The sequence below is a fragment of the Agelaius phoeniceus genome, chromosome 3, assembly GCF_051311805.1.
Source record: "Agelaius phoeniceus isolate bAgePho1 chromosome 3, bAgePho1.hap1, whole genome shotgun sequence".
In the NCBI taxonomy this organism is placed as follows: domain Eukaryota; kingdom Metazoa; phylum Chordata; class Aves; order Passeriformes; family Icteridae; genus Agelaius; species Agelaius phoeniceus.
Window position 1 is genome coordinate 68,436,796 of NC_135267.1, and position 24,315 is coordinate 68,461,110.

General features: G+C 38.8%; 1 protein-coding gene across 1 annotated transcript in view; it reads left to right on the plus strand.

The window, feature by feature from the left end:
* Positions 1-24,315, plus strand: part of UST (uronyl 2-sulfotransferase) — a 153,748-nt gene that overhangs the window by 30,950 nt on the left and 98,483 nt on the right. The gene's annotated exons all lie outside the window — the stretch shown is intronic.

A 24,315-nucleotide genomic window follows, 5' to 3' on the forward strand; every position in this document is an offset into this window, starting at 1 on the left:
CTATAAGATTTCATTAAAAGTCATGCTTTGACTTCTGCTACTGTAGACTTCATTTTTTGAATGTAGATGTGCTATTTCAATTCAAAAATACCTAATGGCAGTGCCTGACATGTCAAAATGGCTATTGACAAAATAGCAGTTTTAACTTACAGCTATTATTAACTTGCTGCAGAGAGGTGTCTGGTTGGAATCAGTCAGTACCTGCTATGTATTTCACTAAAGTATTTGATATTAAGTGTTTTATTTGTAACCAAATGGAAATTGATCCAAATCCATAAGTCAAAAGCAGAATATTTAAGGACTAAAGTATTATTTGTAGACTCTAATAAAACACCATGGTGCTTTTAAGCTTTCCTTCGCTACCACTTGGAAACCATTGCTGATATAAAGTATAACCATGTAAGGAGTAGAACTTGATTTGGTTGTTTAAATCTGAAGAAAAATCTCAGTCCTGCAGAGATAAACTGGTATTTTATATATTTAAATACATGTTTAAGAATAAAGGCCTTTAAGAATAAAAGCAGCAGTCACTATTTCACTGGTATGTTTGTGCCATTCAGATTTAGAATACTTGCAAATACTTAAATATATAAAATTATGCAATTGGGTAGGTCAATATTCGAGATAAAGATTTTGTTATATGTAACTGTCTTTTCCTGTATATCACCATGCCCCTCAGACTGATGCTGTGGTAATAGAGGAATGCTTTTCTCCTAATAGGTGTGAGATGTACCTCAACAGTGAAATGACACCTCTGTGTATAGTGCAGTTTTGAAAGGCACATTTTTAGGAGGGTAAAAAAATGGCAAAGAGTAGTGGGAGGGGAAAAGCATAAAAATTATTTGAAGGCTGGGAAAAATACCCTGCAATGTGAAACTTGATATTGATTTTGCATAAAGAAGACTGGGATGTAACTGGCTCACAGTGTTCAAGTACCTTTGCAGAGAGAAAATTCCAAGGAAATTACAGTATGTGAGAAATTAATAACAGGAAGCAAGAGCTGGAAGCTGCAGTCAGATAAATTTGAATTGGAAATAGCAATGATAATGAGATTATGTGGAGAACTGGGGACAATCATAAGATATGTGACAAGAAAAATCTGTTGTGGAGAATCTGTATCTAACAAGATCATTATGAGTAGCATGTTCTTTGTAAAATGTTACAAGAAACATTTTGGCCTTCATATCCTGTTTGTGTAGAAGCTATGGAAAGCCCCCCACATTTCTTAATTAAGGGAGGAGAAAATGTTCTGGGAGGTTATCAAAAATGCAGGACAAAAACATTTCTTGTGGCAAAGACTCAAAGATAGATCTTCTCCAAAAAATAAAATGCAAACGTTCTGGCAAATGCTAGGGTTCTAATACTCAGCACTGCAAAAATCAGTCATTTTAATGCAACCTCATTGTGGCACTTTAGTTTTGAAATAAATCTTAATTATCTTTGACAAAATAGTCTTAAGCTGTTTGAGAAGGCTCAATGGCTTTGCTTTTGCCTTCAAAATGGCAGTTCTCATGAAAGAAGGAGTATTATGTAAATGCTTTGAAAGACACTGCAGGTGGGAGAAGAGGGGAGTAATTTGGAAGTAAAATTTCCTGACCTGTTGTACATGACTGTGATATGAGAATAGCTTTTTCCAGCCTTTGGGAGGGGAGAGAAGTCTGATTTCAGGAAAGAATCTGAACTTTATGCAATATTTTTGCCCTTATTTGTTCACTCTATGTATTTTGCCCAAGGGTTATTTATACTGGGTGTGCCTGAGCTGGATACTCATCCCTTTGCAAAAATAAGGGGCTTCTGTGGGGCTTGGTATTATAAACAGTTGTGGATGATAGCGTTCATAAAACAGCCTTAAAGAAGTAGCTTGTGTGAGAGTCAGAGCAGAGCTCATGGGCTCTGGCAGACATTGTTAGCATAAGATCTACAGAGATGTCATGGAAGAGTTCCTCAAGAGAGCTCTGAAAAAGCTGTGCAAATATTCACTGAGCGAGTTTTTTTTAAAATAAGAATGGTTTCCTATCTGTTCTTTCATTGGCAAGATTCATCCCTTTTGACTGCAAGGGAGGAAGAAATATTGCAGGCACAACATGTCTGGGGAGAAATGTGGGCAAGGAATGGTGATTCACTGAGCCTGAAGCTGGTGCAGCTGAGCTGGGCTTTGCAGATAAGGGCAGAGAGGGGAAGAGGGCTGGGGAGGAGGCAGCAAGAGCGGGGGAGGCTGGCAGAGGTGCTGCAGAGCACAACCAGCAAGTGAGGGTTGTCTTTGGTCACACCAGCCAGCCAGATCCTGCAGCAGACAGCAGCCGTGGAGCAGGACTGTCCCAGAAGTGGAGCCAAGTGAACAGTGAAACAATCATAGCTGCTCCTGGGAAATTCTTGTACATGCCAGGGCCAAGATTTGCTTCTGCTTTTCTTGGATCTCTGTCTTGAGCTTCTCATAGAAAACAGCAAGAGAGTTGGCATTGCACTGAATTGGGAGTTTGACCTCCTGGAAAAGGGGAGTTGAAAATCCAAAACCAAAGCATGTGAATTCTTGTGGTTTAAGAGCAGATGTCCAGTTTAATATCATATAACTCCCCAAAGCACTACATATTTTCATCCAAATCTAAACCAGTACCAAATGCTATTGTCAGAGTCAGTGCCCTGTTTCTGAATTGGCCTTCCATTACTTGAGTTCTCTTCAGATGGTCTGCAGTCAGTCTTTTCTTGTAATGGTAGCTGAGTCTTTTATACTTCTGTTCTTAGTGTTTTGAGAAACAGGACTAAAATTACTGAGTGATGATTCTTTCCTTCTATATTTCTTAGTCTTAAGACACTGGGAGAAGTAGGAAAGTAGCCTTCTTTCACAAGTGAATGATCCCAGCTTCTCTTCCTCAGTGTTTCAGTTAATTCTAGGGCCTCATGCTTCAGGAGTAACGTGTATGCCTAGCATTACCAGTGTTAGCTGGTGATGTGCTGGGAGGTAGCTGTTTTGCTTTAGCCTGGGGTCACCAAACAAGCTAATTTTCTATATATAGAGTGGTTTTAGAAAAACAAACATACTTGTTCATGTGAAAGTACTGTTAAGTCAGATGTGAGAGGTAACAATTTGGAAAGAAAGGTTTTGCTATTTGAAACTGTAACAAGGCAGAGAAATTATTTTCCCAAACTTAGTGATGATAGTTATTTCTCACAAAAACACCCCAAAAGAAATGATACAGTGTTTCTTTACAGCTTTATATGGAAGTTAATGGTGTTCTGTAGTGCTTGATCATCTCATTTGAATATGTGTGCTCTGGTTGCAGTGACCATGAACCAGCTTTTCAAATTTTGGATTTGTTTATTTTGAAACTGATATTTGCGACTTTGAAGAAAAAATAGTCCCTTAAAATTGGGGTTGGGTTTACCATGGCTGTTACATATTGTGATATTGTTGTGTCTGAGTATTTTGTTGTGCACTTTGTGAGGTATTTATAGTGCGGTCACAGATTAAAAAATGCAAATCCTCACTCATAACCCAGCCTTTTATTTACATAAAGCTGGAGATCTAATAGGATCATCAGTTTATTAGCCCAAGAAAATTTGCAAGAAAATGCTGGAGGAAAGAAAGGCATAAATGCCTTCATTTAAATAATGGGATACCACAAATGAGGCTGGATTTAGTTACTTTTATTGGACAGTGTAAAGACAACAAGAGATGATAATGGTCAAAGGCTGTGCAAAGGAAAGTATTTACGTGGACAGTGCTGGAAGGCTTCTTGCTCTTCTTGATGAGATCTATACCTGTCTCAGCTCTTGTTTGTGAACAAATGCTTCTGGTGTAAAAATCTTTTGGTATATTTTTGTCAGATATTAGAAAGGAGAATAGTCTTTTTTTTTTTCTAAGAAAGAATAGGCATGGTTTCTATGCTCCTGTGTGAGCTACAACAGCCTGAGACATCTCTGTGAGTACAGCCTCTGGAAGAGCAAGGATGTCATGATGTAGAATATTGCATAGCAAGTGTCATCCAGGTTAGCACAACTAAAAAGTCTGTTATGATCTGTTAATAAAATAATTAGTGTAGAAAATGTCTAAAATGAGTATTTTATCACAGTTGCACTAGTTAGTCATGAAGGTCATGAGGCCTTTATGATGGAAACAGTTGATCATAAAGGTCTTTTCGGTATTGAATGACTTGACTGCACCAGCAGCCAAAATCCACACCTCTTAAAAGAAGCCTCCTGTAGGTCAACTCCAACCTGTAAACTGCCTCTGAGACATACATAAAATAAAAATTGGGAAGTTGACACAAGAGCTGGGCTTACAGAGAAACCCAAATTGTCGTGAGTGATATTAGAAAGAAACTTCAGACTATTTATGTGTCATTGCACCAGAACTTTCTGTGTATCAATATCCTCATGTCAGGTACAAAACAGTATCTGGAAATATTAGGCAAAAAAGAGCTCTTAATTACATACATTTTTCAAGCTTATAGATTTACTTGAGTGGCCAAGGACAAAGAGAATGTTAATCTATCTTCTAAAGTAAAGTCATTAGATTGGGAACAAATTAGCACATCATCTATGTGCTCAAGACTTTGAGGATAAGCAACCACCTAAATTCAAAATATATGAAATAGTAACAGCTTGACTTTGACATCTCACTCCAGTATATCCATGTGATCACATTCCACTTTTAATTTGCACACAACTTTTCCTAAGGACTTACTCAGAACTTGGATTATGCTTTTAACATCCCATGATTCTGACATTCAACAATGATGAGTTCACATAGTTAAATTTTCAGTACTTAAAATAACAAAACAAAGCCACTGAAATAAAAAAAAAATGGCAACCCCCAAACCAAAACTTCTGTTAATTGAATTCAGATGTCTTGTTTGGAGAACATTCAATTAAACACAAGAAAGGATACATTTTAGTTCAGTGAAAAGGTGAGTTTTTAAGTTTTTATTTCTTTATTTCTTTTTGTGTAACTGTGTTTTTTACGCGTCCTGAAAACTGTCTGGGTAGCACAGTATGAAGATTTTGTTTGTGTTTTCTTACTTTACTTTTTTCCTGCTTATTCAAAAGCCAGATAATGTTTTCAGCTCTAATTTCTATGTCATGCTTCACAGGAAGTTTCAAAACAGGTGTTTTGTTTTTACAAGTCTTCATAAATTTGAGATTTTAGAAGGAAAATGTTGAATTGTGTCTTTAGATTGCAGAAAATAATGTAATTTCTAAAAATTCACTTCGACCTTGTTTTTAACATTACTAGATGCCAGAAATGGTATTGGCAATATGAGAATAATGGTTTAGCTGGAGGTGAATAAAAGTGGGTGTTTATTTGTAATAGTGCCATGTGAAGCTGCAGATGCACAATAGTTGAAATATTGGTGATGCTTCCCTCACTGTTTCTATGAAAAGTCGTCACTCTTCATAATTAGTTGTTCTGTTGTCAGCCTGGGAAGATCACTGAGAGCAGGAGGTCTCCTGTGACCACCTGGGCAGTCACTGGGCAGTCTGATATGCCATCAGGACTGCTGCCAAGGGCTAAGGAAGTAACATCAGCAGAGAAGCTGCAGAACAGGTGCCGGACTCTGTTGCATCAGTGATGCAGGGAGCCAGGCTGCCGTCAGCTTCGTCAGGTGCCAGTGTGAGAGCAGTCCCAAGAGAGGCAGAGAGCAGGAAGGTGGGAGAGGAAAGCCTCCCACTGGCTGCCCCAGTGCCCCACTGGAGGCTGGCATTCATTCTTGTCCTTGCAGTGGGTGCTCTGGTGGGCAGCTTGCTTTTGTCGGCATTTTTGTGGGTGGTTGGAAGTTGAATGCTCCCAGTCTTCTGGGCCTGGAAGGGAAGATGTTTCTGCCAGTTTTCTGGGAACTTCAGCTGCACAAATGGGACAAGTAGTTCGGGCAGGATGTTTGTTGGTCTTGAGTTGTTGGAAGAATGTTTTATTGACTGTTCCATAAGCCCAGCAGCCACTGTGTGCATGGATTGCATGCTTCCTGACACATCTGTACCTTGGCTTGTCCTGAAGGATCTTCCTCGGAGTAGTTGCTGCTGCTGTGACTGCCCATGTGGCTGCTGCAAACATGAGGTGGCAGCAGGTCTGAGAGTTACTACACAACCACCGTGCCTCTGTGTGAGACAGAGATCCCTGCAGGCATCTGTGAGCATGGCGAACATTGTTTTCCATGGTGGCCTTGCAAAAGGGTCCCAAGTGGCCAGGCTTGCAAAACTCTGCTGTGGGACTGCCAGCCAGGGCTCCGTGGGGTTTGGCTCCTGCAGGCCCTTGGGAGGAGAGCCTGACAGCTCAACTGGGGACTCCACTTCTGATGTGAAATAGGGAAGCAGGTTAAGTGTTGATGGGACTGTAAGGATGAATTGATGCCCACTTGCCACAGGTTGTTTGCTGGCCCTGATGGGCAGCAAGAGGCTGTTTGGAGGTTTAGGTTTGGTTGTATTGCAGCAGAAGGCTGTCAGTCTTAGATATTGCATGATTGGAGTTGTGGTTTGGGGCTTCTCTTTATTGTTATTTTGTTAGAACTGCATTCCTAGCAGTTGAAGAAGGTGCAAAAGTGTCACGATTCAAGTGTTCACTGGAAATGTAACTGGAGGATGGAGTTTACTGAGAGATCAAGTTAGCAGGCCTTCTGTTTAATTTGGCAAAATCTCAGATGCCGTTGAGTAGTAGTGGGTTGTTGAGCTTTGGCTTTGAATGTTCTCTCTCCCTGTACTGTTTTTCGCTCTTGTTGCTAATCAAATGAATGACTTCCCAAAGGATCTTTGGGAAGAAGCACATCAGCAGCACTAGCGCAGGTCTCCCACTGTATGGCACAGGATGCTCTTATGAGTCAAGAAGTATTATTTTTTTAAAGTATTTTGCAAAGTAGGAATTCATTCTAAAGTGAAGGCAGGAGTTTAAATAAAAGTGTGAATTTGAGTTTTTCTAAAAACAGCAATAGGAAGAGAAAGCAAACAGGTTTCATTTTCAGTGCAAGCAAAAAGAAAAATCTCAAAGCAGCTTGTAATCCCTGTGTCTCCTCCACACTGCAAGACTTAAACAGAAGTCTCTGAAGTGAGCAGTTTTCTCAGGATTCCTACTTTCAAAATGCATTGTTTCAATTCAGAGCTGCTACAAATGAAAATGTAGTCAGGAACTGTATCTCGGTGAATTATTTCATATATTATTTCATATATTCATACATTTTAGTATTGGACTGTCCAAAGATGCATTTGCTGATTTGGTCATTAATTCAAGTTTAAAAACACCATTGTTTCTAGTGTCTCACAGTTTGCTATCAGCCATAAAAACGTTGCTGTTCAAGTGCTTTACTCAAAGTGTGGAGAAGCCAGAGGGTGAACGCTGTGTGCTGGGAATAATGGATTTGATGCAACTGTTCAGCACATGGAGGTCGTGGTGAAAGCCACTCCTGCAGTGCAAGATGTGGCACTTCCCATGTGGTGCTCAAGAATGGAAAGTGGCACCACTGAGGTGCCTCTCTGGCTGGTCACTGTGGCTGGGTGAGGTGGCTGGAGGCTGCTGCCAGCGTGTCACCAGGCTGCAGAGTGGCACTGGCAGCCCAGTGGTACAGGTTCTGTGTTTGCACCCAGGGACAGCTCAGGGCAGGTTTGGAGGTCACAGAGGGATGGCCGTGTGCCGGTCTCGGGGGATGCTGAGGGCAGTGAGAGTTTGAAATAGGGTCTGGTTGCTGGGTGTGGTTGTGTTTCTTTCAGGGTGTGCTAGAGTGCAGTAATGCCATTGTAATCAGAAACCTAGTAGTGTTTTATAGAAATAAATTTGCATTACTGTGTTTAGCCCTCAGTCTCTGTTAGGACGTATTCTTTATTGATGAGAAGCTGAGTATATGGCTATAAGATTTTTCATACACTGTGGTGCTACAGCTATTATGATGTGTGTACATGTTAAGGAAGATGTCTATTAAGGATCAGTACTCTGATTTTGAGCAATATCTGTTTTAGTGCTTAGCAAGGGGAGATGTAGCATTTTGATTATATTTGCAGATGATGCTAAAGCCAAGATACTGTAAGGGCAGAGACACATTTCAGAATAATGTAGAAATGATACATTGACAGTAAATAACAGGTCAGTTGTGGAAAAAAAATATGGAATTGCCATACTTGGAGAAAAATAGTTAAAATGCCAAAATTGCATAATGTTCTGGGTCCTAAATGGCATACTAAGAACGGAAGTCAAGTAAAAAACCAGATTGTGTGCCAGATTGCAAGGAAGTAAAAAAGACTATAATTTTAACTGTGTGAAAACAGTGTTATGTTAAATGTGAAGATACTCTTCCATTTGTAACAGCAAAAAAAAACTTCTAATCACTGAAGACATCCTAGCTGTGTTTCTGATCTTTTTTACTGCCTTTATGAGTTTCCTGAAAAGTGTGAATTGCCTTCACTTACTTCTGTACTGAAAGCAATTTTTAAGATTGTAAAATGCCTGTTTCTCTGTGATCATTTTAACAGAAACTGTAGTTCATCCAGGATATTGCTCAGCAACTGGGAGGAGTAAAACTGCTCTCCCCTTTGTGATCTTGGAGTGACTAAATTGTTCCTAGACCTTAGTTGTACTGTGAAATCACATTTCCCAGCTTTCCCTAACTACTACTAACATACATTGCTGTCCTATTCTGTCTGGGTGAAGTCACTGCTGACTAGCAATGTTAAAGTTCTAGAAACTTCAGAGTTGTCTTTTATTTATGTTGTACACTTACAGATGTATGGGTTTGGAAAGGGTGCCTTGATTGCCTGGTATTTTTGTGTTAATATTGTCAGAATGTTGTACAAAAAGTAAAGTGTCAGAGAAGTCCACCTTGTAACAGCTCAGGTTTCTGCAGGAAATCCCTCTTTCCTTCAAAGGAGAAACTATTCCACATAACCAAAACTTATGTAGCTGAAAGTTTCCAATGATTTCAGGACTGTCTTCTGGCAGAAATTCTTCTGAATTTTCATGTGGGTTCTGATAATTTGAGAATCTGTTCTGCAGAACGGCTGAGAAATTAGCATCAGGAATAAGTACCTAGGTAAATGGTGGGTTTCGTTAGTTTGCTCTTTCTGGGTTGTGGGTGTTGTTTTTGGGTTTGGTTTTTTTTTGGTTTTATTTTTGTGTTTTGTGGCTAGAGCACCATTATCTAATGTGATGAACCTATTTGCTTCTGGTGCATCATCTGCCTTAGCCCAGCAGTGGTACCACTGTTGCTCAATGAATAGAGTTGGCTCTGTCGAATCCACAACTTGGAGAAACAACTATGGAAGTCCAAAACCTTTTTAGACACTGTTCATCTTAATATTTGTTTTCTTGTTCATTTGTGCTAAAAGAGGGAAGGGATCCACCTGATGCTGGAATGTTTTACTCCATGTTTCTTGGCACTGATGTGCACTGCTCTTTTCCTCTGCTGGCTCCCAGAGTAACTTTGAATGTGTTTACATTTAAATGTGTCCAAATTACACATCCAGAGAAGATGAACACGCTTGATGAAAGGTCTAGAGAAAGTCCTATGAGGAGCATCTAAGGAAACTGACATTGTTTAGCTTGGTGACCTTATCACTTTTCACCTGAAAGAAGGTTGTAGTAAGCTGGGGGTGTTACATCTCTTCTAAGTAACAAGCATCAAGACAAGAGGAAGTGGCATTAAATTGTGCCAGGATTGGATATTTTAAAAAATTTCTCCACTGAAACAGTAGCATTGGAACAGGCTGCCCAGGGGAGTGGTTGTGTCACCATCCCTGGCAGTATTTAGAAGATGTGTAGGTGTGGTGTCTAGGGACATGGTTTAGTGGTGTACTTGGCAGTACTGAGTTAATGGCTAGACTTCATGATCTGAGAGATCTTTTCCAACCAAAATGGTTGTGTGATTCTGCAGTCTCAGCCAAGGTTTGTGACTCCTGGGACATTGGCAGTTGTGAACAGTCTCAGACTCTGTAGAGGTTTAACTTAAAGCAAATGATCCTGCTGTTGCTGGTAGGACTCCCAGATTTAGCAGTGATGGTGGAAGAGGTTGAGGACATGGCCCGATCCCTTGAAGAATGCTGGCATTTTGCATGAGGTCTAGGCTTTTCCTGGGATCTGTGTACCTGCAGTAGCCCAGGAGGATGCAGCATAAGACTGAGACTCGGTGATGAGGTGAAACATATCCATGTTTCTGCTTGTTTGTTTTTTTTTCTTCTCTTGGCGAATTCATAAGGGATGACCTCTGTTAGCTAATAGCTTTCAGGTGTTGTACTTAAAATTTGACTAAGCATTCAGCAAGTGCCATGAGAATCCATGGTGAAAATGGATTCTGTCATTCAACTGCATTATAAAAAGGGAGAATATCATCAAAGCTATGGTTTGTTGAGTACAGAAAGAAGCATAAGGCTCTGAAATTTTCTCCTTAACTGAAGGTGGCAGGAGTATGCTTACTCTGCTGGCATCCTTCCCAGGCCAAGCAGAAATGCAGTAGCTTAATATGACATGATGAATCAATGCAAAATTCCCTTTCTTCCAGTCAAGATTATATGTAGAATATGATTCCATTATAATAAAGACACACTTCTAAAATAGCAGGTGATATAGAAGGAGAGGAACAATGAACAAATCAAACCCAGAAAGGATATATGAGCACAAAACTGGTCTTCCTAGTTTCGCTGTCAAGCTCTAGAGTTTTTGGTTTTATTAAGGGGGGGTGGGATGATGGTGTGTGTGTTTCATGCTGTGATTCATGTACCAGGCCATTTGTTTAAAAAACAAAAGTGACACAACCACCCAGGTTTCAACTTGGGATGATGTGTAGGATTCCCTGTCTTGCTGTAAAATTGTAGTTTTATATACGCCTCATATAGCTGCATATGCAAAATCCTGTTTGTGCTCACTCAATGCATGTTCCAGCTGATGGCACTCTATTTATGGCTCTTTCTTTAAGTTTCCATGATCTAAAATGGCACTATATTACAGGGTTCCTTTGGAGCTAAATGCATTGCTTGTTTACGTGCCAATGAAAGAGTCAAGAGTGTATGAGTTTATAAAGTCCTGGACTTAAATAAATGAATAGTAAACTTTTGGGGATGTTGGAAACATCATGTGTTGTAGTTAATAGTGAAGTTAGTGAGTGCTGGGCCCTACATGAGTGTGTCAGAAGGCTGTATCCTCTTTCCAAAGAGGTGCTAATCTTAAGGCTCAGTCCTGCAAGCATTGCTGGTGCAGACCTTATTATACAATATCAGCTCCTCTCATGTCTTTCCAGGAGCTATTACTGGTTACTATTACAAAAGTAACCCATCACAGAACTTTTATAATGGTTCACTTCTATTACTCTTACAAAATACATCAACAATAATTTCTATTTAAGGATGACTGAAGACAAAATTGCTATTAGAGATGTTTGAAATGATGACACTGTTTTGTCTCATTTGAGGGAGGATTGCAAAGAAGGAAGGAAAGCTGCCTGGCATGGGAGTAGGAGCTCTGGGCCCAGTCAAGTCATTTGAAGCGCTTTATTGCTTGTGCCTTGGCTACAAACTCAAGTCTCAGCCTGAGTAAATACACTGGTGTATTCTGAAATACAAGTATGGGTAATCCCAGTGCCCTGGCATTTTTTCAAGTCTTCTACCTCAGTTTTTACCTTCTTAAGGTTCCATATTCAGCTTTCTAATTTTCAATAATTTAGGCTGGCATATTTTCCATGTCAGGAATATGTCTATGGCTGGATTGTCTTTTTTATCTGTTTGTTCTAATTTTATTAAAAAATAATGTACTGTTTTTGAAAAAGCAGCTAGGGGAATTACTTTTTTTCTTAGAGTTTGACAAAAATTCTGGAGGACTCTTGATTGTTAAATAATGTAATACAGTGGAAACTGCTGTGGGAAACGAGAAGAAAACAGTGGAGACCTCTTAAACAGCTTGTGTGAAGCTGCAGTGGCAGCAGAGAGGAGGTATTTTCACAGCTGTATTTTGTTTGGAGTTAGGGGAGCTGAGGAGCTGACACTGGCTGACCATAGCATGAGAGCTGCCGATAGCGGATCCATAAGGATGTCAAGACTTGGAACAAAATGACTTGTGGTAGGAAGTCTGAGATGAATTTTTGAGGTCTAAAGAGGAAAGTAATGCCACAAAAGTCCTGACACGTGTCCCAAAGCCTAGAGAGTAGTCAGGCCAAAAGACACAGAAGCCCAGAGCAAACTGCCACAGCTTTGCTGAGAGGGTATTTCACGTTCATGTCAGGGTAGCAAATTGCTGTGGCAGTGCAGTCCGCTGGATGTGCTCTTTTAGAGTGCAGAGGTTGTGATCAGATGGAAGCAAATTTGGTGTTGGCATTATACTGATTTTTGAGTTTTTTGGTTTTTTTTTTCAAGAATCTTTCCCATAGGAGTCTATTCATAGGGTAGAGTTCCTTATTCTTCAGAAGGTAGCTCCATCTTTGAATCAGAGGTCAGGACAACTTAGAGAAGTGTTAAATTCTCTGTGAATAACTAATGCCAGAACTGCAGGCGCCATCCCCATAACTGCTTGTGTGTTCTCATGGCTTTTACACTGCAGAGCATTTTTTTCTATGTCTGGTGATGCTAGGTTCCTTAATTTTTAAGTACCTGGCTTTAAACCGCAAGAATTAAAAAACCCCAGACCAACAAAGAACCCAGTAAAAAATACAAAAAAAGATCACCAAACAAAACCTGTGAGCAGTGAACACTTGAATACATGGAATGAGGTTTGACTTTGGTTCTGCAGTGCTTGTGTGAATATATTTCCTGAGTGAAGACTGCATCCTAGATGGGCTTACTTAGATGTCAGTTTTGCAATCTGTTGTTGCCTGGGGAACTCAATAATTTAACTTCAGAGTTACTTGCTACCAATTGCGGGAATACTTAGAGAACCTAATCTGTAAAGGGACAGAAATCCAATGAGAAGGAAGACAAAGCCATAAGAAAATAATGAGTGAGATCTGGATGTTCTTGCCATGTAAGAATGCTTTTACTTAAGGAAACACATAACTTGCAAGTGTGAATTGATCTGTAATTGTATGTAAGTTTGTATTTAAGCTTCTAATGCGCTGAAAATCACAACTCTAACTTTGTAATAGGAGAGAGGATGTTTCTTGTGTTACATTTGTATATGATTTTTTTGTATTCTTCTTGCATCCTTGGGGATACAAATGAGAGGACACATTTTTTGGTTAATATTTTAAGTATATTCTATATAAATAGTAGTTAATAACAACCTTTTCCTAGTACCGCAGTTGCTGTTGACAGTTAGATAGCATTAAACAGTAGACTGGCTTAGCTCTAGAGGGTCTTCAAGCTTTTTTTAAATGTAATCCAATATAAACAACTCTTTAGATTATATTTCTCTAGGTAGATTTCCCTATCTTTTTTTATGTCATCTTTGAGAGAAATGTAGAATCTAATACAGAATAAAGGACAAAGGATTGCATTTTTCATGTATCTGAACATTGATTTCAGTTGCTGCAATTTCTTTACTTTCTATCTCAGCCAAACTCAATGGAAAATTGTAGAAATTAAATACTCCTGCTGAAATTACCCTGTGAAATGTAGAATAACACCACTCTGCCTGCTGTATGATTAGAACAAGAAGCCTATTCTAACCTTTCAGCAAAAATTAAAAAGCATTGTTGTAAAGTTCTGGCATTAGAAAATCATTTTTACTCTTAAACAAAAGGTTGACAAGCATGTCCTTAAAATGTTACGCCATACATAATACAATAGTATATCTATTATAATAGTATTTATACATAATATAATAGTGTATCTATCATACATAATATAATAGTATATCTAATTTATAGTGATCTGTAGGATGTGACAATGTGAATACCTTTGCTATCACTTTTGAAACAACTAATTTAATGTTGTATAGAAGTCTCCAAACCACTGAAGCAAAGCAGAGGTTGTTGCTTATATATATATTTATATATTTAGCTAGTTATATGTAGATATAGTAAAAAGAAAATTACTTTCATCCCTGTGTACATTGAGAAGTTGAATTTAGATAATGACTACTGTATTGTCATAGTTTACATGGCACAGATGTTTTTCATATATTTTAAGATGTCTCTTGTAAGAAACGTTGTCTGCAGGAGGCCTGGTGAGTGGCAGTTAGAGCTCTATTAAACTGCCACATCTTAGTGGTGACATCCTGATGTGGTTCTCCAAGCTAAATAAAACACAGGAAAATGATATAAAAAGAAAGAGCACGCCTAGGTAATTGTTACCAGTAGTGAATGTTTGCAACTCAGAGTTCATGAGTGCGGTCAAAGCATCCAAGAGTAGTCCTAAGTAAACAGTCATTCCAGTGAGTGCAAATACATTTTAGATCCTCTTAGTTGCCTTAGCAAGTTTGAGCTCTTCTCTGTTAGGTTAGGAGTAAATATATAAAGTGAAAATCTTTCCACAGTAGCTAGAGAGCACAAGAGAAATAAAACTGATTTGAAGACTTGTGTGGAGGCTGATGACACTTGGTCTGCTGCTGTAGTTTTATGGCATTGCTAGAAGTGTAGTTACCATGTGTCCACATAATGATGTCAATGCAGAACCTGCCATTGCTGACACTTTCACAATGCTGTTTTAATCACTGGAGAGCTTAAGGCATCAAGAATTAATCAATACATCTCAAAACTTGTCTTCTAAAGGTTTTCACTCAAACTTTTGAAAATTGAAAGATACAAAATGCTTATCAAAAAATGGATAGCCAAACTTTTGCTGTTTTAAATTGGTATGTGTTTGTATTTACTGTTGGATATGCCTGAGTTGATGAAACTCATGAGGGCTGTGTAGTGTCTTTCACACAGGTAATCCTGGTTTATACATAGTGGGTCCTCAGCTGCAGTAATGATGACACTAATGATTAGATTTTGAAGAGCAAAACAATTAATTCCTTTTTTTTTTCCATAGGGCATCCTACCAAATGTTTACAAATCAGTCTATCATCCACTCATACATAAATGGGTAGAAATCTTATTTAAGATCATGAGAAATGAGGCTAAAGGCAGAAAAGGTAATATTTCTAGACATAAATGATACGGTTTGTGCTGGAGTCTTGCAGTGCCTTGTAGAGGAAGAAAGTACTTCATGAAATACTGACTTTTAAGTCACCTATTAAGGTACCTTTTAAGTTACCTTTTAAGTTACCGAAGTCCGTGTAACAAAAAGATTCTTCTCAGTAAAGGCTGAAATCTAAAGTGGAACTTGTGTATTGCAAGGGTTTGGAATGGCAAGAATGGGGTTAATCCTCTACTTTTACAGTTGCAGGAGATGAAAGGGTGCTGAAATAGAAAGGCAGGTTTAAGTCTAGTGCAATCCACTTTGCTTGCTAAATCTCATCCCTTGTTTTTGAATGTGCAGTTTCTTTACCGAAATTCTAAAAATACAAAACTCCTTCACTGAGAAGTCTTTGTGTCACTCAAATGCATCTGTTTGAGGCTGGGGTAGGGAGGAGTTAAAATGTCTTCATGAATAGAAGCTGGATAGTGTGAAAAATGAGTAGTTTGGCCAAAGGATTTATAGTAATGGAAAATATTTCTATTAAATCATGTTGAAGTCTCGAAAGCCATCTGAAGCTGTAGTATTTTATTTAGTAGAGATTAATAAAATTTTATGCTAATGTGTCATAAAGAAGAAATAGCTCATTTAGGTACATTATGTTCCTTATCTGACCTACTTATATGCTCCATTTTGCAGTTATAGGCATCTTAACAGACTTGGCAAGAAATGCTACTTCTAATTTTGTGTCTCTTAAGACCGTGGAGGATGGGAAGTTAATAATGATTAAACAATTTGTAGTTCTTTTTTTTTTCTTTTTTAATTCTGTATTCAGAAAAGAAAGCAATACAAAGATAGCTGCTTCTTACATAGAATGTTCTTGCTTTTCAGGAGGCATATAAGTATATGGTAGAGTTGTACAATGGTTCTCCTGTGGCATAAAAAACTGGTTAGGAGGAAAAGGAGATAGACTTGTAAAAAGGCTCTTTTTAAAAATTTTAATTTGTACCTTTTAAAATCAGATACTAAAAGAACCTGAATTATGGAGAAAGTGCAAAACAGATATACAGCTCAATCTTGTCAGGCTACCTCGTGTGGGGGGTCTATTTTCCTAAATGCAGCTGCCTCTGTAAAGATGTGTGACAAAATCATAGCAACTATATGACTCAGATGTTGTGAGAAGCACACGCAAGGAAAACTCATTTGGCTTCAGCACAATAAAAATATGAATAATTCTTTTAGAGATCTATGTGACCAATATTCTGTGAAGCGTGTTCATTTTTTCTCTGCTAGGAAGGTGCTGCTGGGGTCAGACCACAGACCTAGGCAGCTTCTCGGAAATGTGCCTCCAGGGACAGGAACTTCAAACCAAACACCCAACAAACCACTCCTTCTGGATAGCATTTGCAGTGTAGTTCTTAATAATACTAATAATAGTAATAAAAGTCTTCCTTGAATAACTGGTGACTTGCCAGCTGGGTGTTTTCCAACATTCATTGACTTGCTGTTTGCCAAGATTGCCTGTGCAGGGGGAAAGGACAGAAATATATCTGCAAAAATGCAGCAGACAGGAGTAAAGCTTGCAAGTTGGGTTAAGTTTTATTATTTAAACTCTTGTCTCTGGAAAAACATCATGTGAAAGAGCAGAGCTGATGTCTGGCACTGATGTAAGAGGAAACTCTTGACTGGTATCATCTGAGAAAGTGTCTGGTCAGATACAGATACCCTGGAGTTTGTAGCATGAGTGGCAGAATGAAGTGAGACTGGGAGGCCTTGCACTTGACAAGGTCTTCATTGAAGCTTCATCATTATGTACTATGTCCATCCCTCAGCCTCAGTGTCATCACTTTGGGAAGGGGAGCCTTGTAAAGACAAGGTTCATCTGTGGACTTGCAGCCCTGTAGCTCAGCTGTGCAGAGAGAGGGAGGTCTCCTGTGCTGGCTGTGCTGTTCCTGTGTGGCAGAATGTGTGCACTGAAAGGGGAAGTACCGTGGCCGTGCCACCATCACTCCCATGGAGTTTCTTCCTCTGCATCATGCATGTATTTCCCCTCTGCTGTGCCTGCATTCTGCACAGCACTGGGGAAAGCAGTTTTCTCTCAAGAAGTCAAATGGCTTGCAAATATTAATGCAGTTATCTCTCACTTGGGAGGAAAAGGAGAAAATTGAGTCATCCTAAGTCTTAAAAAGTTTTGTCATGCGACAATCAATTAAAATGAACTTCTTACCAAGCTAGTGGAACTATCTCTATACATTCAGCTGGAGTGGAACAATCTTCCTGAAAAACTTTCACAGAGTGCTCAAAGAAATCCAAAGGAGGGGAACTGATTTTCACCTCCCATCATGGCTCTTTTCTGCAGTTTGCACTTAGTTTCCGTTCTGCTTTTATGAAGATGTTGCCCTTTTCCAAGTTCAAATTTGTATGCTTGTTTTTACTGGATTGTATCTTGTATTTTCAGACCATTGCTTTAAAGGATCAGTATGTTTCTGTTCTCCTCAGAGTTTCAGCAGATTTTAAGTCCCTTCATTTGGTTTTGTTATCAAATTTGATACCGGTGCTCTTTAATGCATCTTTCAAGTAATGGATGAGAATATTGAGTAATAGGATCCAGAAGAACGCTCAAGGGAAGTTTGCCTGATTAAAAACAAACAAAAAAAAAGGAGATAATCATTAAAAAGAAATATTGCTGGAATAGGACCTGGCTTAATTTGCCTGTTGGTTCTAAAGCAGCATGATAACACCTGGGTCATTGCTGGCAGATGCTTGACTAATTTCCTCTTAGGTGTCTTCAGTGCTGTCCAGTCTTCATCCCCTGGTTGTGGCAACATTTTTCTGTTTCCGGTTTAAGAGTGTTGGGTTTTGATAGCTAATTTCAGAGAATTTTCTTTCAGCCATATTTTGAGTCATCCAATCCCTGTTAATACTCAGGTAGTTGTTACTGCAGCCTTCTGCAGGCAGGTTCTCAAGAATGCTACCTGGATGTCATGGAGTCAAGCTTATTTACAACTGTCAGATGTTTCTAACTACTCTCTAACTTGCTGGTTTCTGCTCTACTCTGATCATTTTTGTGTTCAGCCATAATAATTTCATACAGTGTCCATTATTATTCTCACATTGTCCAGCTGAAGAAATGAAGTCAGTGACCAGTGTGTGTCTGTGTTATTTCAGTGGATGGCAGTTCAGCTGTTGAACTGTGATCTTTTCCCAACTTGCCCCTTTAAATTTTCAACAGGTTTGTTGGTGGCTGTGTAGCTGTAGGTATTCTTTGACCACACATCTCGAGAGATTTTTTTTTTCCCTCAGGAACACCTGTGTGTATTTATAGAACTGACTCTGCATTTAGTTAAGGTAAGTCTTGCTGAGGAAATTAAGAAAAGAATAGAAGTCATTACAAAATATTTGGCACGTTTTTTGACAGAAGATAAAATAAAAATATTTCAGGAGAAAAAAAAGGACACCATATTTATATATATATCTGTGCCCACTTGCTGTGTGAGAACAGAATTCTGAATTTAAGAACTATCTGAAAAGTAGACTGAAGTTAGCAACAAGTTAATGGGTCTTTGAAGTGCATTTAGTAAAGAGCTGCTAGGCCACAAAGATAGATCACAGTCTTTGTTTACATAGCAAAATGAATTAAAATAAAATTGCAGTAGTTTGGCTTAATGGCACCTTTTTTTTTAGTCATTAGGTTTTCTCTGCAGTGTCTCAGTAGAGCTGTATATGTGCTTTTCCTTTGTGTGCAGGAAAGTACCTGGTGGGGCTGTTTTATTTATTGATTAAATGTTAATTTTTCCCCCTTCCTTCCCCCAGTATTAATAAAGCAGTTTATTGACAAAACAATTAAATGAAACGCCTGTCTGTACATTTTTAAATGCTCACAATTCAGAGAGCATTCTGAATTCTGTGATTTTGGAGTAACTTTGTCTTCTGCAGTCTCCTTTCTTTGCAAGAGGAGGTTCATCTAATGGATTTTATATCCTATACTGTTTTAGAACCTCCTGTTATTCAAACCCTTCATATCCTGTGTTCCAGTGGTACTTTCATATATAACATATATGCAGAATTGTCAGTAAATTTTTCAAAACTCTCCTTAAATGTGCCAGTTTCTCTCCTAATTGTGTTAGAAGTAAAAAACTTGTAGGTAATCAAATATGAATTATATAATGATGAGGATGAATTATATAATTTCTAGGGTTCAGGTCACTGGTTAATAAAGCAAAATAGGTATTTTAGTCATGTTCCAGCTTTTTTCCTTTATTGTGTGGAGTGATGTAGAGTGAAATGAATGTGGACTTGGTGCTGGTTTGGTTTTGTTTTTTTGGCTGTAGGTGGGCTTTTGTTGTTGTGGTTAGTTGGTTTTATTGAATATATTATTTTTAAAATAACCAAAATTATTTTGAAGGCAAGAAAAGAAAAAAAAAATGCTGAAATTCTTTAAAAAATAATGTTTACTTTAACTATTTTGTGGTTAAAAATGAAAATTTTTATAGGAGTATAGTCTTGCACAGAGGAAGCTAGTTATAGGTATGCAGCTTTTTATATGTAATGGAAGAAAGGACAATAAATTACTTTGTATTCCAGTGCAGAATGGTCAGTGAGGTTTTGCTATGTTTTGCTGTGTTTATGTTCTCTGTCCACCTCTGTGAAAACTTTCCTTTGTGAAAGCTGGTGTGGCTGTGCTACCTCAGCATTAGCAGTGTTTTTCCTGTTAGGTTTGATTTGAGCTGTGGGCAACATCATTCTGCTAATCTGCTAGTTTTCAAGTTCTAGTTCCTAACTCCCTTCCTGCCTTTGGACCACAGAGGGCTCCAAGACATGATGACTAAGAAAATCATATTGTTTCAGATGTAGAAATATCCATGAAATTTCTAAGTGTGTCCGCTGCTTAATTGGGAGGGAAAAAGAATAAAGAAGGAAGCACAGCAGAATTTATCATCTTCTAATAACTCACTGGCACTTCAGTTTATTTTGAAGGTGCAGCTCTTAATGATTAGAGGGGCTTGGTGGGGAAATTATTCTTCAGGGTCTGACTTCCAGACTAGAAGGCTCTTCAGGCAGCTGTTAAACTGTTCCTTTCCTTTAAACATCAGAGGGCCTAAGGGATTGTTTGCCAGTAGAGGTTGTATTGGCGCCTGGAAGCTTGAGGTGGTGACCAAGTGAAAAGAACAAAGAAGGATTTTCACAAGACAAATTAAATTTGGCCTTAGCTGGGTCCCAGCTCCCTTAGGCTGCTGCTTGTGATTCCCTACAAGGGAAAACCCTGCTCCAGAAAAATAATCCAAGCTCCACATTTTCAGTGTTGGCTTTCTCTCCCTATCTTTTCACAGTTCTTTCTATGGGATATCTGAACTGTTCAAGTAGAGTCACACTGTTTCAGTTGCTATCAAAGGGTCTTCAGTTCATGCCTAAGTCCGTTTACTTCTATTCCTGTACTCTCCAGTATTTTTTGAAAAAGGTGTTTTTCCAGAATTGCAGTTACTTTCATTATCTGTGGTTCTGAACTGTACACAGCAATATTTGTCCTTAATTCTGGTTGACTGACCATCTTTCTCTCTTTAAACTTGGCTTGTTTCAAGCAAAACCCCCACACTTCAGTGATTCCAAGAAGAAAGGAACATAACCACAAGGTTTCCCCAAAGATTTTGCATACAGCTGATTCACTTAACCTCAAAGATAATGAATTATGGAAAAGTCTGGACTGCCTCCATGTATTCAACATTTTCTATACTAAAGCTGACTCTTTTTTTTTATCCTTTCTGGCAGAGTGTGGAGGAGACATGTTCAGCCAGCCCAAGTGTTTGTGGAATGTGTAATACCACTTGTTTTGAGACTTGATTATTTTGTCTGACTTGTTTCTAATGCCTTAGACTTTTGTGCTATTACAGGAAGGCAGAAAATTTCCTTTTTGAAGAGTAAATACTCCAAGGGGAAAAAACCAAAACAGAAAAACTAAAATAATCTTGTTAGCAGAAAAAAAGCAATGATGCCTTTATTAGAGCTTTATTAAAGGAGTTGGAAGAAGTTATCCTAATAATTTAATGCCATCGGTTGCTTTGGGGCAATGGACAAGGTTCCTAGTGAGGAAAGATGATTCTCTCTTCTGTCACTTTACCTTTTCTACCACAAAAAGCCTCTTCTCTTCTTGTGGCACGTAGTGACATCAAGCACATGTTGTCTGTGCCATGGCATATAAAAGCTGTAAAATAATATTCTCCACCTTATATAGGAATGGATACCAAAAGCATTGTACCTAACCTCAAATGTTTATTACAATTGCATTAACAAGCCTAAGTCTGATTTTTACTGTGCAATGCTCCTACTATGTCAGCCGTTAGTAGCTGGTAGTTCATGGATTGGCTTTACCTTGTACTTTCCAGTGGTTGCAGTTTCTATAATGCTGAATTTTTCTTCTGTTTTTAAACTAACCTAATTTGATATATATTGTCTGAAAAGTGGCCCTATGTGTAAAAGTGGCACCCTGTTTAAGTTTTTAAAACTTGCAAACACCCATCCTGGTAGTAATGCTTAATAAGATTTCCTCTTGTGTTAGAAAGTCATCCTCTTTCTTTCCGGCCTTTTGCATAGATGCCCGTTTTTCATTATTACATTTCTGAATGCATTATGGTTCCTGTAGTGTGGCCCCATTTTTGCAGACAGAGGGAAAGCAAGCTGAGGTCTGTAATTCAGTGATCAGTGAGGGCACTGCTGGCCTTCATGGGGTTAAGGAGCTGGCTGGTGTAGCTCACAGGCTGCTGCTGCTGCACTCCATTGCAGCTGGATTTGTGGAGTTATTTTAGTGTGTTTTGCTTAGTGTATGGTATAAATCATGCAGCAAAGGGTTTTGCTTTTATTACTGAAAAAAAATTTCACAATTAAAACGTGAACCCAAAAGAATTCAGAATGTTAAATTGATGTGGCAACCTGTGGACACTGAGATTGACTCTGGCTCAGGTGCCTGGGGAGCAGGAGGAGAGCTGTGCCATGGGACAGTAACCAGCTCTGCACATGGAGTGTGGGGCACTGCAGAGCAGTGGGGGCTGTCTGCAGCTTTCCTTCCCCTGCTCCTTGTGAGTAATTCTGACCAGGTTTCAAATCGATACTCAGTTTCCTCCTTCACTTGTGCTGCCCTGGCAATTAGTTTCTGTCAGTTTGTAGCTTCTGAATTTGAGCATGCAAGTGCTGTGAAAACAAGTATTCTAAAATGGCCTATAATTCTACTATTGTGTTGTAAGTGGGTACAGTAGTATCTAGACTGTGCTGTGAAAAAACAACATTTTGATTACTGAAATCAAATCTACAAGGCATATGTTCAAAGCTAGAGATATTTCCATGTCGTTTTGATAATTTGAAAATTTCCAAGGAAGGAGAATGCAGTCTCCGTACTAAGAACATCCATTACTGACACAGAGAGGTGAAATTAGTTATAAGCTCTTTAATTTTATGAAATATCTCAAAAAAGTTTCTGTGATACAATTCTGACACTCTTGATGCTGCACTATAAGATGCTGTGTAAACTCCTGACTAGTAATTCAAGTTCTTCTCTACTGTGAAATTGGCTGTGATAGGTGATTGGTAAAGATAGTTAATACATATGTAATTAATATTCCTTTTTATTTAGGTAAGCATAAATTGCATTTGTTTTGGGGAGACACGAGAAAAAACTGTTACTCCTGTTACCACTTTAAAACCAATTATGAAACTTAAGTTTTGCTAATTTTTTTTAAAATTAGTAGCTTTCATCTAATGTTTATGACTTCTCTAGTGTGATAGGTTGCTTAGACAACAAACATCACTTTTTTGTTAGGTATCAAAATGAAACAGTTTTCCTGACACAATGAGAAAACTGTAAGGAATGTTTTTATCAATAAGTATCAATCTTTCTGCTTGCCAAATTGCAAAGAGGAGAAAGCTGCTGCAAACTAGCAACAGCCTGGTTCTACAGGAAAGGTAAATTCTGAATGAGAAGTTTTCCTTGCTCTCATCCCAGATTAAGTGGGAGGAGAAATGCTTGAAAATGCTTATTTTCAATTCTATGTCACTGTGTGTGGAGTAGCTACTGCAAGAGAAAACCAGACTGCCAACTCTTTTAGCAGTCTGGGAGCTGAATTTCTTCCCTAGCGAGCAGAATCATATGAGAGGGATGGATAAAGAAATTGTCCTGAATGTAGGACATCAGCCGTATTATCTATGGCATTAAATTAAGTTACTGGATTGTTCAAAGGGTGGGTATTTGTGTCAAATGTATAGAGAGATGAGTTTCTGGTATGCTTCAGAAGATGATCTGTGATTTCAGAGGACCGTAAAAAAGTTACTGTTCAGGCTTTTTTAGTTGCACAGACTCTTGCAAGATCAAGGTACATACATCTGTAAAAATGTATTTGGGGTATTGGGACTTCCCTTTAGATGAGTTGGAAGCCTTTTGACTGAAATTTTCATGGCTTTGTAACATGTGCTGGAAAAGCAGAAAGCAAAGTACTTCAGAGAAGTAATCCCAATTTCTTGTTGCACATAGAAGTTCATCATGCTGTGGCAGTGGTGGTGATCTGCAGGCTCTCTCACCCCAAGATGATGTGATCCAGGTGGTGGCTGCCTCTCCCAGAGTCCAGCAAAGGGATTGGTGGCCCTTCCACTTCCAGCCCCTTGCTTTTCCTGCTGAAACCAGCCCCCAGCACTGGTGTGGGTGCTATTGAATATTCCACACTAAAGCTTCATCTCCTTTTTCTGTAACTGTAACAGTCAGACGCAGACACCTCTGGGAGGCAGGTTTTGGCACTTGGAGAAACGAGGGATTTGGCCAGATCGTAAAGAAAAAAGCCCTTTGGTTCTGAATTATGCTTTATCCCACTAACCTGTGTTCCTGTTGCCTATTCAATGCCCCAGGAGCTCATGAGCAGAACAAGCTTTTTAAAGTCCTCTTCCATGTGCCTTTAGGATGTCTAGTAGGTACTTGTAAAACTAATTCTCATAGTCCATACTGATGTATGGTTTGAGCAGAGGTATTTTTTCTGTCTTTGGTCGGAGCATGACTGAGAGGAGAGGCATGTATGGCCCAAGGGGAAATTTTAGGCTTGCTGCAAGGTTTCATTATCTGCTGGAAGGTGTTGGGAAAGCACATGATTAATACTTTTAGGGTATTAAAATAAAGAAGGGTTCGGGAGGTGCAGTCACAGAAGACAGCTTATGTGTGTGGGGGAGTGTGTTAGTAAGGAAGAGGTAAAAAGTCTGAAATTGTTATCTTTTTATTGTAGCTAAGAAGGGTGAACTTGTTTAGAAGCGCTTTTTTTTTCCCTGAAGCTTTGTCTGAATTTAGCAAACATCTTGAAAAGGCAGGTGCAATTACATGAGAATACCACTCCCATT